Genomic DNA, 15820 nt, shown 5'->3' on the forward strand with positions numbered 1-15820 from the left:
CACCTCATGTTTGATGAGAAATGGGTATTGAAGGCGCCCCCCATGATGGTACCGCTGCAACTAGAATCCATTCATCAAAAGTGGTAGCACATGGCCCTAGAGATCCACCAAGAAGAATGAGGTAAACCCACTACATTTTCAACTTTCTCAACATACGTGCCTTGCAACTATTGAAAATTAGGACCAGTTGCCTCTTCTTGAAGAGTTTCTTTTTAGAGGCCAAGTCCACCCTCCTTTTCCTGCGTGGATGGACTACGTGTGTCAGATAATAGCTCTCTATGCGGTCTTTCTCTACCTTTTCCAACACATCCAATTGAAATTCCATGGATTCTTGTAGAAGAAGTCGGGGTCCTCCACTACAATATAGAAGCTGAGCACAACATATTCATGTGGCATGACTGCCTCCTTACCGAATGCAAGATTGAACGGTGTCAAATCCATGGCCACCTTGAAGGAAGTGCAATATGCCCACAATTCGGATAGCGATTTCTCATCCCAATTGGTCTGATGATTGTCGACCAACAAGGTCATGATCTGCTTGGATTGCTTGTTGGATAACTCAACTTGTCCATTGGCTTGCAGGTACTATGAGGATGATTTCTTGCATAACACCATGTAAATGAGGTCATCTCCTTGGCCACCTTGGCTACAAAATGTTTCCTATTATCACTCACCAACGCAATGGGGCAACGATAGAAAATATCCTTGTACATGCACTTGGCTATTGATTGTGCCATGTTATGATGCAAAGACCATGCTTTAACCCATTTGGTGTAGTAATCCGTTGTTTGCGGCTAGCACGTAATAGTTTCTGGTCTTTGTGGTAGCGAGCTTGAATGGACCCATAAAATCTAGTCCCCATTTTTTGAATGGTCCAAGAGGTAGCACTGGTTGCATTGGCATCTGATCTCAATCAAATGGATGACTGAGGTGTTGGCATAGTTCGCACCACAATGTGAATTGCTTGGCATCCTCTTGTAGTCTTGGCCACAAAGGTCCATCCTATAGCACTTTCTTGGCCGTGATTGTTCCCACAAAGCGGATGTCTACCACTCCACAATGTGCCTTCATGAGCACTACTTCTTGTTCATGCGGCAGCACACCTCTTAGCAATGCATATGTCAAATGTCAGTAGTAGAATTGGCCAACCACAACTTCAAATCTCGGCTCGACAAAGCCAACTGCTTGCATTAATCTCTTGTCAAGTACTTTGGCATCATTCTTAAAGTCATAAAGAAAAGCAATTCAGCATACCAAGACCAAGGGGTTTTCGGACATACCTCCTCCATGTCACTTTTTGTAGTGTGGCCATGAAGACCGCACTGAGCTCCACATCTAAGAACTCATCTTCAATGCCGGTTGTAGGTTTGCTAGATTCCAAAACAAGACAGATAGTCCCCAACCACACGCTATGATCCAGGTGTGTGTACTACTTCAAAGTCAAAATCTTGGAGAAGCAACATCCAATGCACCAGATGATCAGTCAGGTTATATTGCTTGACCAGATAACGAAGTGTAGAATGGTCAACATGAAACACGAAACGGTAGCCCCAAGTGATAATGCCAAAATTTCTTCACTGAAAAGATCATCTCCAAGGCTTCTTGTTCTGTCACTGAATAGTTCCTCTCCATGGTGGAGAGTCTATGGCTTGTATAATAAATGGGCCAACACCATCCCACCATATTCTCTGACATCAACACACTGCCCATTGCTTGATAAGAGGCATCCACAAAATGTGGATGCCCATTGCTCGATAAGAGGCATCAACACACTGCCCATTGCTCGATAAGAGGCATCCACAAAATGTTTTGTCCCAATCTGGAGGTATCACATTGGCGCTCTAGAAAATTGAACCTTGAGCTGGCAGTAAGCCTTATCACACTCTTTGGACCAGAAGAAAGATTGCACCAGGGCATTTAACAAAATAGCCATGTGAGCGAGGGACCGCAATTGTCTTTTCTGCCACCGGATCTACCTCAGAAATGACAAACACTCCTTTGGTTTTCATGGCATAGGTGCCTACACGATTACCATCGCCACTTTGTCGAGGTCAATTGTAATGCCTTCCATGCTGATGAAATGATGAAGCAAGTGGCCACTATGGACCGTGAATGCACACTTCATCGAGTTCAGGTCGCTGAAGGACACTTCTTGGCATCATTTGAAACATAAGCGCAAGTGTTCCAAGTGACTTGATCTTGCTTCGAACACACTAAGATCATCTAGAAGGACCTACATAAACTCCGTCAAATATGGATCAAAACTCTCCTGCATGGCTCTGTAAAAGATGGATGGGGCATTTCGCATCCCAAACCACATCATAGTACATACATAAACACCCCACGACGTGATGAATGCTATCTTAGGCTGATCTTTTGGAGCCATCTGGATTTGATTGTAGCCACTGTACCCATCCAGAAAAGAATAGACCTCGTGTCCCACCACCTCAACCATCATCGAATCCATGTAGGGAAAGGGAAATGCGTATGGCACCATTATGGCATTTTGCTTTTGGTGTTTCTTAATATTTTTCAACACAATGACAACCAAATAAATCCACTCCAGATTCTCAATCGGCACTATGAATATCACTTGAACAAGGCACTCCAATTCCACCTTAAGTTGCCTTGCCACATGTGGATTCATCCTGTATCCTTGCATTTTAGTTGCTGTGGCATCTTTTTTCAAGTTGAATCGGTGTTGGCAAAACTTGGGTTCAAGGCCCCGCATATTGGAGTAATCCCATGCAAACACATGTACGAACTCCGTGCAGTGACACCAACTCCATCCAAACTCATCATCGAGCAGTGCGTTAATCTTTACTAGTTTGGAGCTCCCACCCACTCCTAGAAACTTTGTATCGAGGACATCTTGTTGGAAACGGGTCACTCAGATCATGTGTTCCTCAAACTCCCTCTCTAGCTCAAAGACATCCTACAAATTCAAATCCGCAGTGTGATTGGATCATCCATCGGCACTAGCTGTGGGAATGGAGTTGCCATGCCTGTGAAAGATCCTTGCAACATGTACTGAGTGGAGATGGCTTCAACATCAATTGTGAACAAAGGCACAAGATCCAAATTAACCTGTAGGGACTTTTCCTTCTCATTGTAATTTAGACCATCTGGCCAACATTGGTCGTACTGCTCCTTCTAGAGCACACACCACTCCCATCCAAACACAGACTTTCTTCTTACCTATATGCAACGAAATGTATTAAGCTCCCAATTCGTCTTGACTCTAGGTTGCTGCTACAGCTAAGGTCTGCCCAATAAGAAGTTGTACTCCAAATTGGGTGCCTCCATGTTGAATACCACGAATGAGACTATAAAGAATATCCTAACAACTTCTAGCACCATAGCCTTGAGAATCCCCAGTGGCCTAACCCACCGATAAGAAGGTGTTGGCGCCCATTGAGTCCACTTGACAAGTCTTCAAGCTTACAATGTTGGCTCCAGACCCTTTGTCGATCAACACTTGAGAAAATATTTGCCTTCTGCTGGTGCTAGATATCCGAAATGCGCATGTCAGTGAGTGGCATGGCCAAAATTGGAATTGATGTGGCTTGAAAGACATCAACCTCGATCACTACATCTTCAATCGTTTCAAATTGTAGCACTTTGTTGGGGAAGTCCCTACTATGACACGATATTTGAAGAGGACCCGACTTGGCATCAAGCTGTAGTCAATGAACCAGTGTCTTTTAATGGGTTTGAAGAACCCCAATTCAAGGGTAGAGAACTAATTGGTCAACCATGAGATGTGGCTGGGCTTGCCTCGTTCTTGTTCACAAAGATTAAGATGCCCATAGCATCCTTGCTAAAAGGGAATCCCATCCTTTGGAGAGATCTCTCTGATTGGATGAATGGGCATATGGTTAGACCAGAAGAGGTGGAAAATAAGGCTATCAAATCCCCACACGAAGAGCCAAATGTGCTAAAGATACCGGTGAATAAGCTAGGCTAGTACTTCAGAGCAATGACACATATGTCGTAATTCCAATCTTCTACCAAAACAAGAGGCCATGGCTATCTTGGACTGCAGTGCAGGTGTCAGTATCATCACAAAGTAGTGCTAGGAAAATGGGGAAAGCTTGAGATGGAAAGAACCAATTTGATTGTGAAACCAGTGCAGTGGCACAGCCAATGGGGGTCCTAAGGACATAAAGATCAAAACCTTTGGTCTGACCTACCGTGTTTGGTTTGTGGTGATGGATTTCCACAAGCAACCAAATGGCTACAATGTCATCCTAGGCAGACCTTTCATGTCCGTTGCAAGCCTTGTACATGATTGGGCCTCTAATTGGATTTATTTGTGCAAGAACGAGCAAATTGTGAGGGTCTACCTACAGACTTGGAAGCCGCACCCTATGACTGGCAAACTTTTTGTGGCCGAGTCAGATACAACTCCGAGGACTACCCCGGTGATGGGCTCCAAGCATGTAATGAAAAAGACATGGGTGAGGACCGGGACGAATGCTGGTATGCTCCAGTGTGAGAGCCACAATTCTCCTAAAATTGGATGCATGTCTTGGTAACTATAGACACAGTCAAAAAGATGGGACCAAGATAGTGGCTCATGATCCTACAAGGCCAAGTATGGTAGTTCCCCTTAACATGATAAATGTCCTAAGAGCTCCCACAGAGGATCAAGGGATAAGGAAGGTCAAGACAGACCTTCATTGACTGAGGTATATGGGTGCCGTCATGGCACACCACGAGTTCTCATCAAACTAGGGGACCCAATTGAATAGGCTAAAGGCGCCCCTAGGTTCCCTTAAAGTAGAGGCAGGTCCCCGTATGGAGATGCCTCCTATAGAGGATAAACCACCCCATAAAACCAAGTCCTCAAAGGACAAGGACACCAATACCCCCTGCGAGGGAAAGCAAATTGTTCCAGAAGCCATAGAATATGACAGGAATGAGGAAGAGACTGACCTGCGTTAGATCCCCAAGCGCTTACATGATATAGAACCATAGAATACCACTAAAACAAGCTAAGGGGTCTTCCAAGCAAGGAGACCAAAATAGGTATGCGATCCTGTGAAGGTCAAGGAAGTGAACCTGGCCAATAGTCTAGGAGAAGACCCTAAGCCGATTTACATTCCTAACAACCTAGCTTCCAAGCAAGAACATGCCTTTCTTGGCTTGTTGCACGAATTCAAGATCGTTTTTCCTAGAAATACACAAACATGAAGGGTGTGCCGCCAGAAGTAGTGCAACACACCATCCCTATGATGGATGACATCATATAGGTATGGTACTAACCCTATCCAATGAACCCAAAATATGCGATGATCATCCAAGAGGAAATATAAAAGCAGGTCGACATAGGTTTCATTTATGAGATTGAGCATACAGACTTGGTTTTTCCCATCGTTATAGTGTTGAAGAAGAATGGCAACATTAGAGTATGTGTTGATCTCAAGAAGGTGAATGCTGCAACTCGTAAGGATCATTACCCACTGCCCTTTATGGAGCATGTCCTAGAAAGAGTCGCAGGAAGAGAAGCTTATAGCTTCTTGGATGGGTTCTCGAGGGATAACTAGGTGTCCATTGCACCTCAAGATCAACATAAAACCAGATTCACCATGGAATGGAGAGTCTATGCTTCAAAAAGTGATGATCTTCGGACCCACCAATGCGCCTGCAACATTCCAACTGCTAATGATCACTGCGTTCAAGAAATACCTAAGGGATTTTTTAAAAGGTTTCCTAGACAATCTGTGTGTTCATTCTAATTGGGACGATCATCTTAAGTATTTGAGATTGGTGTTTGAGAGATGTCATCTCTATAAAATCTCCCTCAATCCCTTGAAGTGTCATTTTTGAGTGAAACATGGGGTGATACTCAGACACGTGGTGTCCAAAAATGGGATTTCCTCTGATTACAATAAGCTCAAACTCATCCTGGAATTGACCCCGCCCACAAATACAAATGGTGTACATTGATTCACTGAACATACAAACTACTACCACCGATTTATTTACAATCATGCAAAGATTGCCCGCCCCTGGCACAAGAGATTGGACACTTCTTAACAAATGGATTTCCTCATAACAAAACCCTCAATAAGGATAGGGCTACAAAACTAATCAAGGATGCAGGCCCATATCAACTATAGCTGGACAACTCTACCGGATGGGTAAGGATGGCATTATGCGTCGATGTGTCTGAGAAGAGTTTGTACAGGTACTTAAGGAATCTCATTCTAGCATTATTGGTGGCCACTTTGCAGGAGAGCTCACGGCTTGTAAAGTACTACAAGCTAGATAATGGTGGTCAATGCTCTTTGGCAAATGCAATGAAGTTTGTTAAACACTATGATCCTTGCCAACACATCTCCATTTCACATAGCCAAGACCATGCCTCTTATAGGGGTTCTCACTAACCAGCCCTTTGAAAAAAGAGGTATAGATTTTGTAGCTCCCATCAGTCCCACCAGGGACTCAGGCTCACTATATTATCATGGCAACAGATTACTTCACCAAGTGGACAGAGGACAAAGCCGCCCGGAAGGTGGATTCAAGAGGCACCGCGAAGTTCTGATACAAAAGCATGATATCCTGTTTCGGCCTTCCGCTGAAGATTGTGAGTGATAGAGGGACGCACTTCATGAATGATACAATTAGAATATTAATGTGTGAGTTCCTTATAGTGCATCAAAATTCCATTCCATATTACCCTCGAGAAAATGGACAGGCCAAGAGCTCAAACAAGTTTTTGTGCCAAATCATGACATGTACGGTTGAGGCTAGACGGAGCGATTGGGAGCATAAAATCACCCCAGCACTTTGGGCCTACTGAACGGCCTACAAAGTAGTGACAAACTACACACCCTTGAGCCTAGCATTTGGGGTGGAAGCACTGATGCTTATGGAATTGAATTGCGCCCAGAGTGGTAGTTAGGGATCGCAGTTCCTGTTTCTGTGAAAGTAGCTCAATGGTTGGACAGGAAATGACTTTTCCTCCTAGTAGGATTGGCTTGGAAGAGTTAACAGTAAGTCGGTATAAAAGATATAGAGCCAAAATTTAACGATCTTGCTCAAGCTGCCAGTTTACTGCTACCAAGTCCATAGGGATCCACTGACATTTAGCCAGTTGATTATGATAGCACTCAATTCACAAGGGATGATTCAGATATAGGTAGATGGGCACTAAGGCATTCTAAACCTGAGCCTAGCATTTGGGGTGGAAGCACTGATGCCCATGGAATTGAATTGCGCCCAGAGTGGTAGTTAGGGATCGCAGTTCCTGTTTCTGTGAAAGTAGCTCAATGGTTGGAGAAATGACTTTTCCTCCTAGTAGGATTGGCTTGGAAGAGTTAACAGTAAGTCGGTATAAAAGATATAGAGCCAAAATTTAACGATCTTGCTCAAGCTGCCAGTTTACTGCTACCAAGTCCATAGGGATCCACTGACATTTAGCCAGTTGATTATGATAGCACTCAATTCACAAGGGATGATTCAGATATAGGTAGATGGGCATTAAGGCATTCTAAACCTGCAACCAAGGGCCTGTTCCCATGCTGTACTCCGGTAGACAACCATCACCAATTCTTCTAGGAGGAAAAGCCGGGTTCCTTAGACCGGAAGATTTCCTCTCCACTAACAAGCAGGACTCTAGCCTTAGGATCTGAACAGACATTGTCAGCTAACTCTCAAGCCAACTGACTAGTCTGCCAGATCAAAGGATTATCAAGGTTTGTATCGGCAGAAACTTTCACCAAGGGCCAGCTGGTCAGGAAAGCAGACTGCCTTCCTGCACGGTCTTAAGAGAGGAAGTGCCATAGATGTACAGTTCAAGAGGAAAGGAACGAGACTATAGATGCATTGTGTCACGAATAGTCCCCACATGAACATTCACCACCCTTGAAATTGTGAATGCGACTTGCATCTCTGCAAATAATTTCTCGTTGTTCAATCTTTGATGCGAGGGCGACAAAGGTGTGACAATCAACACAAATTCGCATATTCTTTACAACACGTACAGGAGCCCCCCGAGCTGTATTCATTAGGGCACAAGCAATAACTAGCTTGACACTGTGGCCACACAAGGCATCATCTTTTTCGTCATCAAAAACTTCCTGTAATACAGGGTCCAAATCAGGCATATATCCTTCCTCCTCCATTCTGACAGAAAGATCTTTCATCTTTACATATATCTCTTTGGTTTGGGGATGTTTCCTATCGCCCACCATGAATGCATGCACCCTTCCACTATCATCAGTCCACCAACTCTGTTCTGGCTTCTTCCATGCTTGAGCATTCTTTCTCATTGTTTGGATCTGATGACAGGCCTCCCACTTGTGAGCATCAGCATATATGTTTGCCATTAAGACATATGCTGCAGGAAGTTTTTTATCTAATCTGACAGCATGTTGAAAAGCTTGCCTTCCAACCTCTACCTTTTTCCACTTTTGACACGCACACAACACAGTCAACCATATGACAACATCAGGTTGGAAAGGCATCTTCTCCACCATCGACAGTGCTTCATCTACTTGACCTGCACGGCCAAGGAGATCAACCATGCAGGTATAGTGCTCAACAGTGGGGATAATGCCATACTGTCTGCTCATATCCTGGAAGTACTCCAGGCCCTTGTACACTAGACCTACATGACTGCATACAGTGAGAACACTAAGAAATGTGACCGCATTCGGCAGTATGCCCTGCTGTCTCATTCTCTCAAACAAACAAAACGCAAGCTCATTCTCTCCCTGGTGAGCATATCCTGCAATTAATGCACTCCATGATACAACATCCCTTGAGGGCATTGCATCAAATAACTGCTGCGCATCAAGCATGCTTCCACATTTAGCATACATGTCAATAAGGCCATTGACTACCATTAAGACAGTCTCAAAACCAACCCTGAAAATATCACAATGGAGTTGCTTTCCAGTTTCCAAAGCTGCTGTATTGCCACAAGCTTTTAGAATGGCAACAAAGGTAGCACTACTTGGTGACAGACCTTGCTCTTGCATTTGTACATAAAGTCTAAAAGCCTCCCCACTTTCTTCTTGGTCAGCATATCCCAATATCATTGTACTCCACGTAACCACATTACGATGAGGAAGCTCATGAAAGGCATAGTGTGCATCCTTCATGCTCCCACATTTGGAATACATGTTCACCAAAGTGGTTCCCAGAAATATATTGAGCTCAATGCCACTCTTTACTACTTGGGAGTGGATGGCTCTGCCTTCCACTAGACATCCCATTTTCCCTAATTTCCTGTCAACTGGCTTCCCATCTTCCAATGCTGCTGGGCTACTGCAAGCTTTCAGTGCAGCGACATAGGTTTGGTGATCTGCTTTGAAGCCTTCCTGCTGCATCTGTGTAAACAATTCCAAAGCTACTGCACTGTCTTCTTGCTCAGCATACCCTAGTACCATGGAAGTCCACGTAACCAAATCACGTTGAGGCAATTCCTCAAAAACACAGTGAGCATCCTCCAGACATCCACATTTTGCATACATATCCACCAAGGTGGTTCCGACAAATACATGCAAGTCAAAGCCCCTTTTTAATACTTGAGAGTGGAGAGCTCTTCCTCTCAGCAGGCATCCTATTTTCACAGAATTTCCACCAACTTGCTTCTGTTCCAGTGCTGCCAGGCTACTACAAGCCTTTAATGCACCAATGAAGGTTTGATGATCTGCTGTGACACCTTCTTGGTCCATCTGTGCATAGAATTCCAAAGCTACGGCACAGTCTTCATGCTCAGCATACCCTAGGATCATGGTATTCCATGTGACGACATCAGGATGAGGCAATGTGCCAAAGACACACCGTGCTTCCTCCATACTCCCACATTTTGAATACATATTCACCAAGGTGTTTCCCACAAATACATCCGAGTCAAAGCCACTCTTTAGTACTTGGAAGTGGATGGCTCTACCTTTTCTAAGGCATCCTACCCTCACAGATTTCTCGCCACATTGCTTCCCCACTTCCACTGCTGCGAGGTTACTGCAAGCTTTCAATGTGGCAACAAAGCTTCTATTATCTGATGTGAGACATTCCTGGTGCATCTTTGCATATATATCCAAAGCCAGAGCAGCATTTTCTTGCTCAACATACCCCAAGATCATGGTAGTCCATGTAACCACATTACGATGAGGCAATTTCTCAAAGACATGCTGTGCATCCTCCATGCTTCCACATTTCATATACATATTTACCATGTTGGTTCCCACGAATACGTCTGACTCAAAGCCACTCTTTAGTACTTGGCAATGGATGGCTCTACCCTGTGCCAGGGACCCTAGTTTTGAGAATTTCCTGTCAACTTGCTTCCCTTCTTCCAATTTTGCCAGGCTACTGCAAGCCTTCAATGCGCCAACAAAGGTTCTATCACTTGGTTGGACGCCTTCTTTGTGCATCTGTGCATACAACTCCAAAGCCTGTGCACTTTCTTGCTGCTTGGCATACCCTAGGATCATAATGTTCCAAGACACCTCATCACGCCTGGGCATGGCGTCAAACACTTGGCGAGCATCAACCATGCTCCCACGCTTCACATACATGAGCATGAGATTGTTTGTCTTGAACACTTGGCCATCATGTAAACGTTCCAGAGTGGCAGGAAAGTCTAACTGCTGAGGAAACCTCGTGTGGGCTGCTATGCCAGACCTGCCAGCAGCAAAGGAATGACTGCAGACGGCTAGCCTTAGGTGTGGGATCATAACCAAGAAAGATGCCAACAACTTACACAAGACAAGGTCCCATGACCCCTGTAGACAGATTAAGTCACGCATTTTGCGACTACGTTAGGGGACTCCGACGTGGAGCGCATTGGACGGTCCGATGACATGACAGCATGTCATGATCGACGGTGGGGTGCGCGCCTGCGACATCTACGGTGGAGATTGGGGATATTTATGCATCGTTTCATATAGTCCGAATGTTCAAATCTTGCTTGAGAATTTGAGCAAAAATATAACTAAATTTTCTAGTGTAGATTTTAGAGGTGAAATTGAAAACGTTGCAGTTTTATTGTATATACCTTACAAGTTTTCTGTGAACACTTATTTGAATCTTGAATTGCTATAAAGAAACCAATCCTTATGCCACCTTGAGGCTAGTAAATCATCCCATGGAGTTGTCTAGGTAACACGAAATCACAAAAAATGGTGAGGGGTTGTCAGGAATGACTTCGAGAAGATAAATGCTTTGTTGGATGCATGAATCCTATCTTCATGATCCTTTGAGAAGAAAAAGAATGGGGAATGAAAGAACACATGTGCCTCAGGAAATTGAAATTAATTGTTGCCGATCCCTCTTAGTGGTTCCTAAGATGTAATCTAGGGTGAATCAACGGACCTAGTTGACAAGTGGCCTCCTCACAGCCAACTTAGTTTGGCATGCGTGAATCAAGGCAAGGAGCAAGGTGAGGTAGTCTTCTCATTAATTCTTACGTTAGCCACGTGGATCCTTTTTATCCACAATCATTGTAGCAATTCCCATTAGCGCGATTCCTTAGGGAAACTTTTAGGGCATCAGGATTTGAATGCATCAACTATACCTAAAATTCAAACTAGAGATGTCAACCAAGTTTTGCTTGAAAGTCTTCGAAACAACCACTCCTAATGCAAAGAACCTATGAAGAGCCCTCAAATGAGAACCTTAAATCAAGGACATGTTGCTAGACAACCTTGGTTGCCTTTGAAAATGACATCAACGTCTAGATCTCAATGGGGGTGCCCCATACAGATGAGCTTCATTGGTGCAATTCAAGGCCCCATAAATTGCATATTCGCCTAGTTCAAATTGAGAATGGACTCCTCATTGAGAAGGATTGCAAAAGTAGTAAAGGAGAAATAGATAAATTTCTAGAATAGACAAAAGTCGAAATGGTTTCTGTAGAAGGAAAGCAAACAACAAACAGCATGAACATGAAGCAAAGATATAGTAAAAAAGAATCAACAAAACAAAACACACTTGAATTTTTTTCAAATCTTATGAGAACAAACAAGGCGACCATCATGCTTTTGCAAGCTACAAGAAATAGTGCAGAAGGCAATGAGCTTATCCCTATGAAGAGAAAGCCCTAACTAATCTAGGTTGTACAAGGCATGTTTAAGGACCAGCTTCATGCCTTGATGCTAGTCTTTGTCTGTGGGATACAAAAGACTGTTTTGCTTGGTCTTAAAAGGATAATGCACCTAGGAAAGCAGTGGCACACAAGATTCCAATAAACAAAGAAACATGGAACTCCCCAAGTATGAAAGTATATTGAAGCATTCCTAACACGTGTTTCATCTATAGGAAATCGGGACATTTTGCTAGAGTTTGCCTTCGGTGGATCAAGAAGGAAATGGAGGCAGGGTTCTCCCATCTTGAGGAGAAAGATGAAATAGACAAGCTGAACAATTTCAAAGGTGACACTTGTACACATAATAAAGAAAAGGGAGAAGAAACTCAGGCCCAATGACCACACTCCTGAAGATGAAGGATGGGGACTCCAGTACACTAGAAAGGCAAAGGGGACAATAAGTAGAGTAATCAAGTGGGCAAGGAAGGTAAATTGATTGGAAAGCAGGTAGGACTAGGTGATAAAACTCCAAAGGAGAGTACAAAGATGTAGAGTATATGAGCCTGTGCTTCAAAAGGTAAAGGGAAAGATCCCCCTAATGGAGCAGGAAGTAAATTGTTGCTGAAGATAGGAAATCTCTCTAAAACACAGGATTAAGAGATCTCTGGTGAACAAGCATCCACAAAAGCATCACAGTGGCATTGGCTCGCAATGCTAGATGAAGATTTGCAAAAAGCCAACCAGAGGAAACATGTATCAGAGGATCAGAACCCATCGCGGAAAGTGCTCAATGACCTACATCAGCTTAATCGGCGGTCCCTAAACGTCTCAAGGAGGTGGCTCCGTCACCTAGAAGAGGGTAAGGAGAGTTGGTTTTCTTTCTTCAGAGATGTTCATAAACCTAAACCAGGGCACTCCTTTTGTCTTAGGCTTGCAGGTGTCAAAGGTTGAGAAGGTTCAGATTCTCTCTTGGAATTTGAGGGGCTAAGATAAATAATTAGGTTGTATAAGTCTGATTCAAAACTTCATTAGTCATGTAAATGTTGCCAAGCTCATTTTTTCTAGGATTTTTTTGGTGGTGTTTGGGGTCTCTGGGGTTTAGAGTCTTTGTGAATTGTCCGTCTAGAGGGAGTAGTGGGGTTGCTGTGCTGGTAAGGTGTGAAGCCAAGAGTAAGGAGTTATTTAGGGATAGGGAAGGGCATATCTTAGTTATGGAATTGATGCTCCATGATTACAAGTTTAACTTCCTTTGTGTTTATGGTACAAATGGGTCTGTTAGGTCATTAACAAGAATCTATCTGGCTTGAATTGGATTCTTGCCAGTGATTGAATATGTTCCTCTATGAACTAGATCAATCCCATGGAAAGCCAAGTTCTTTTTATAGATGAAAGAGATGAGTGGGAGGAACTAAGTGTGGCATGGGATTTGAGTCATTGCATGGATCTAGAATAGGTGGGGTTAGGAGATTTTACCTAGAGTATAAAAGATTGGGGCATAAGTTCCATGCTGTAAGAATTGACTGGTTTTATGATTTGATGGGAGGTTGATGGATGGGTACACCGATGGGGGGTAAAAGAGTTTTGGAGTCTTGATTATCTTATCATTATCCTATTCTGTGGTGGTTTGCACTGCCAGGGAAGCTAGAAAGATCATTGGATATGGCCTTTACGCTTGATGTGAGGTTGATGAAGCAACAAGGGTTTCAGAGGATGATAGAATTGGCTTAGGGAGAGGTTACAGCTGATATTGAGGAGCCTTGCAATCGATGGGATGTAGGAATTAGGGTAGTTATAATCAAGGCCCAAGAAATAGTGGGGCTGAAGCACAATAGTGTACAAGGAGGAATCCTTGGAGTCACCTAGGAGACCTTGCAATAGGTGGAAATTCTTGAGAACCCAAAGGATCCAGTAGTGACCTCATTGCTAGTTAGAATTGAGAAAGCTTTTAGAAGTTGGGAATTGGACCAGACTGGAGAGAGCCTGGATACAAAGTCAATTATTGTGGTTGCAGGAGTGGGATGTTTCCTCACATACATTCTTTCAAGCAATGAAGAGAAATAATTCTAGAGGATTAATAGATAAATTGGAGCCTAGGGATGGCCAGTCGATGAGAGGATACTCGAAAATAGTCAAAGTTTCCTTAAAAGAGATCTCAAAGATTGTTGGGGCTTCGGCTGAGAGGAATAAAGAGTGGCTAAGGAGTGTACAAAGGATCTTGGAACCTGTGACACCCCAAATTAATTGTGTTCAGCAAAAATACATTTCTGAAAGATTTTCAGAGAAGGAATTACAACAAGCCTTGGATGCCTTGAAAATGGAGAAGTATTCAAGCCTAGAGAGACTTCCTCAGGAGTTCTACTTGGAGTTTTGGTAGTTGTTAAAGGTGGATTTTCTTTCGATGACAAAGGCAGCTATGGATAGAGGCCTCCTCTCCGAAGATGTGAATCTTGGGCTAGTAAAATCTCTCCCTAAGAGATAGTCTCAATTGAAGGTGAATGACTAGACACCCATTATTATGTTAAATACATCGTATAAGATAATAAGAAAGGCTCTCACATTGTGGATTTGGGAGCTATGCATGGGGATGGTAGATCATGAGCAAATAGGGTTTATCAGAGGTAGAGTAATCTTTTAGAATATTTTCAATGTTGTTGCTGCAGGTTTAGACTCTTGCCATGGCATTAGGATGAAAGTGTTTTATGTTTAGTCTAGAGTTTTATAAGGCATATGATCATGTATGTTGAGATCTCTTGTGTCAAGTGATGCTAGAGTTAGTGTTTGGTGGACCCTTTGTGAAAATGGTAGGAAACATTGTTCGAGAAGGCCTCTGCTATTCTCTGTATAAATGGAGAAGTGGTGGATGCTATGAGCTATGTAGATCAGTTCAATAAAAGGATGTTGTTGGCACCGCTTTTATCTGCATTGAGCACGGTTGCCCTCATTGCCAAGGTAAAAAAAGGGGTCAAAAGGGGGATAGTAAGAGTCGAGTCAGCAATTATGCCTGCAATTGATTGCTGGTGATTTAGTTGCATTTTTTGAGGAGGATGAAGATAAGTGGATGCCTTGTTTATAATTCTAGATGCCTAATGTTAAGTATGCATATTAGCTTGGGTTTAGGATCATCTCAGGTTCTATATTAAGTCAGGAGGAGGGTATGCATGGTATAGTGATATGCTATTTGGTATCCCCTATAGGGGTGGGAGTGAGCTTGAAGCAGTGGCGGTTTGATTGGATTGGATTCCCCCAGAGGATCATCAGTTGGATTCCCCATGGTATAGTGATATGGCATTTGGGATCCCCTATAGGTGTGGGAGTGAGCTTAAAGTAGTGGCGGTTTGATTGGTTCTTAGCAAGCTTAGGGATAAATTTTGGGGATGGCAGGGAATGTGTATGGGTTGGAATGCAAGGACCCTCGTTATTCAACATACCCTCTCTACTGCAACATATAGATTTGAAGTGGACCTTGACCTCGAAGCTTGGACTGTTATATATAGATTTGACAGTTTCTTTTACCAAAATTGTGCTCAATCTTTATAAATTCAATATGAAGTTTTTTTTTCCATTTCATTTGAGCTTCAGGTGCCATGTTTTCAACGGGTCTTTTTATTCTCTCTCTCTCTCTCTCTCTCTCTCTCTCTCTCTCTCTCTATCTATCTATCTATCTATCTATCTATCTATCTATCTATCTCTATCTCTTTTCGTGTCTCATATATATAGACAATTATGAGTGATATAGACCATAACCCCCCCCTTCTTTCCCCTTTTCCCCTTCCTCTT

At 43.2% G+C, this 15820-nt stretch overlaps 1 pseudogene; it reads right to left on the reverse strand.

The window, feature by feature from the left end:
- Nucleotides 1-7578: 7578 nt before the first annotated feature.
- Nucleotides 7579-10721, reverse strand: LOC147897564 (pentatricopeptide repeat-containing protein At2g03880, mitochondrial pseudogene; annotated as a pseudogene).
- Nucleotides 10722-15820: the final 5099 nt, after the last annotated feature.

The sequence above is a fragment of the Dipteris shenzhenensis genome, chromosome 10, assembly GCF_047967505.1.
Source record: "Dipteris shenzhenensis isolate YYH24624 ecotype China chromosome 10, Dip_SZ_1.0, whole genome shotgun sequence".
NCBI classification, from domain to species: domain Eukaryota; kingdom Viridiplantae; phylum Streptophyta; class Polypodiopsida; order Gleicheniales; family Dipteridaceae; genus Dipteris; species Dipteris shenzhenensis.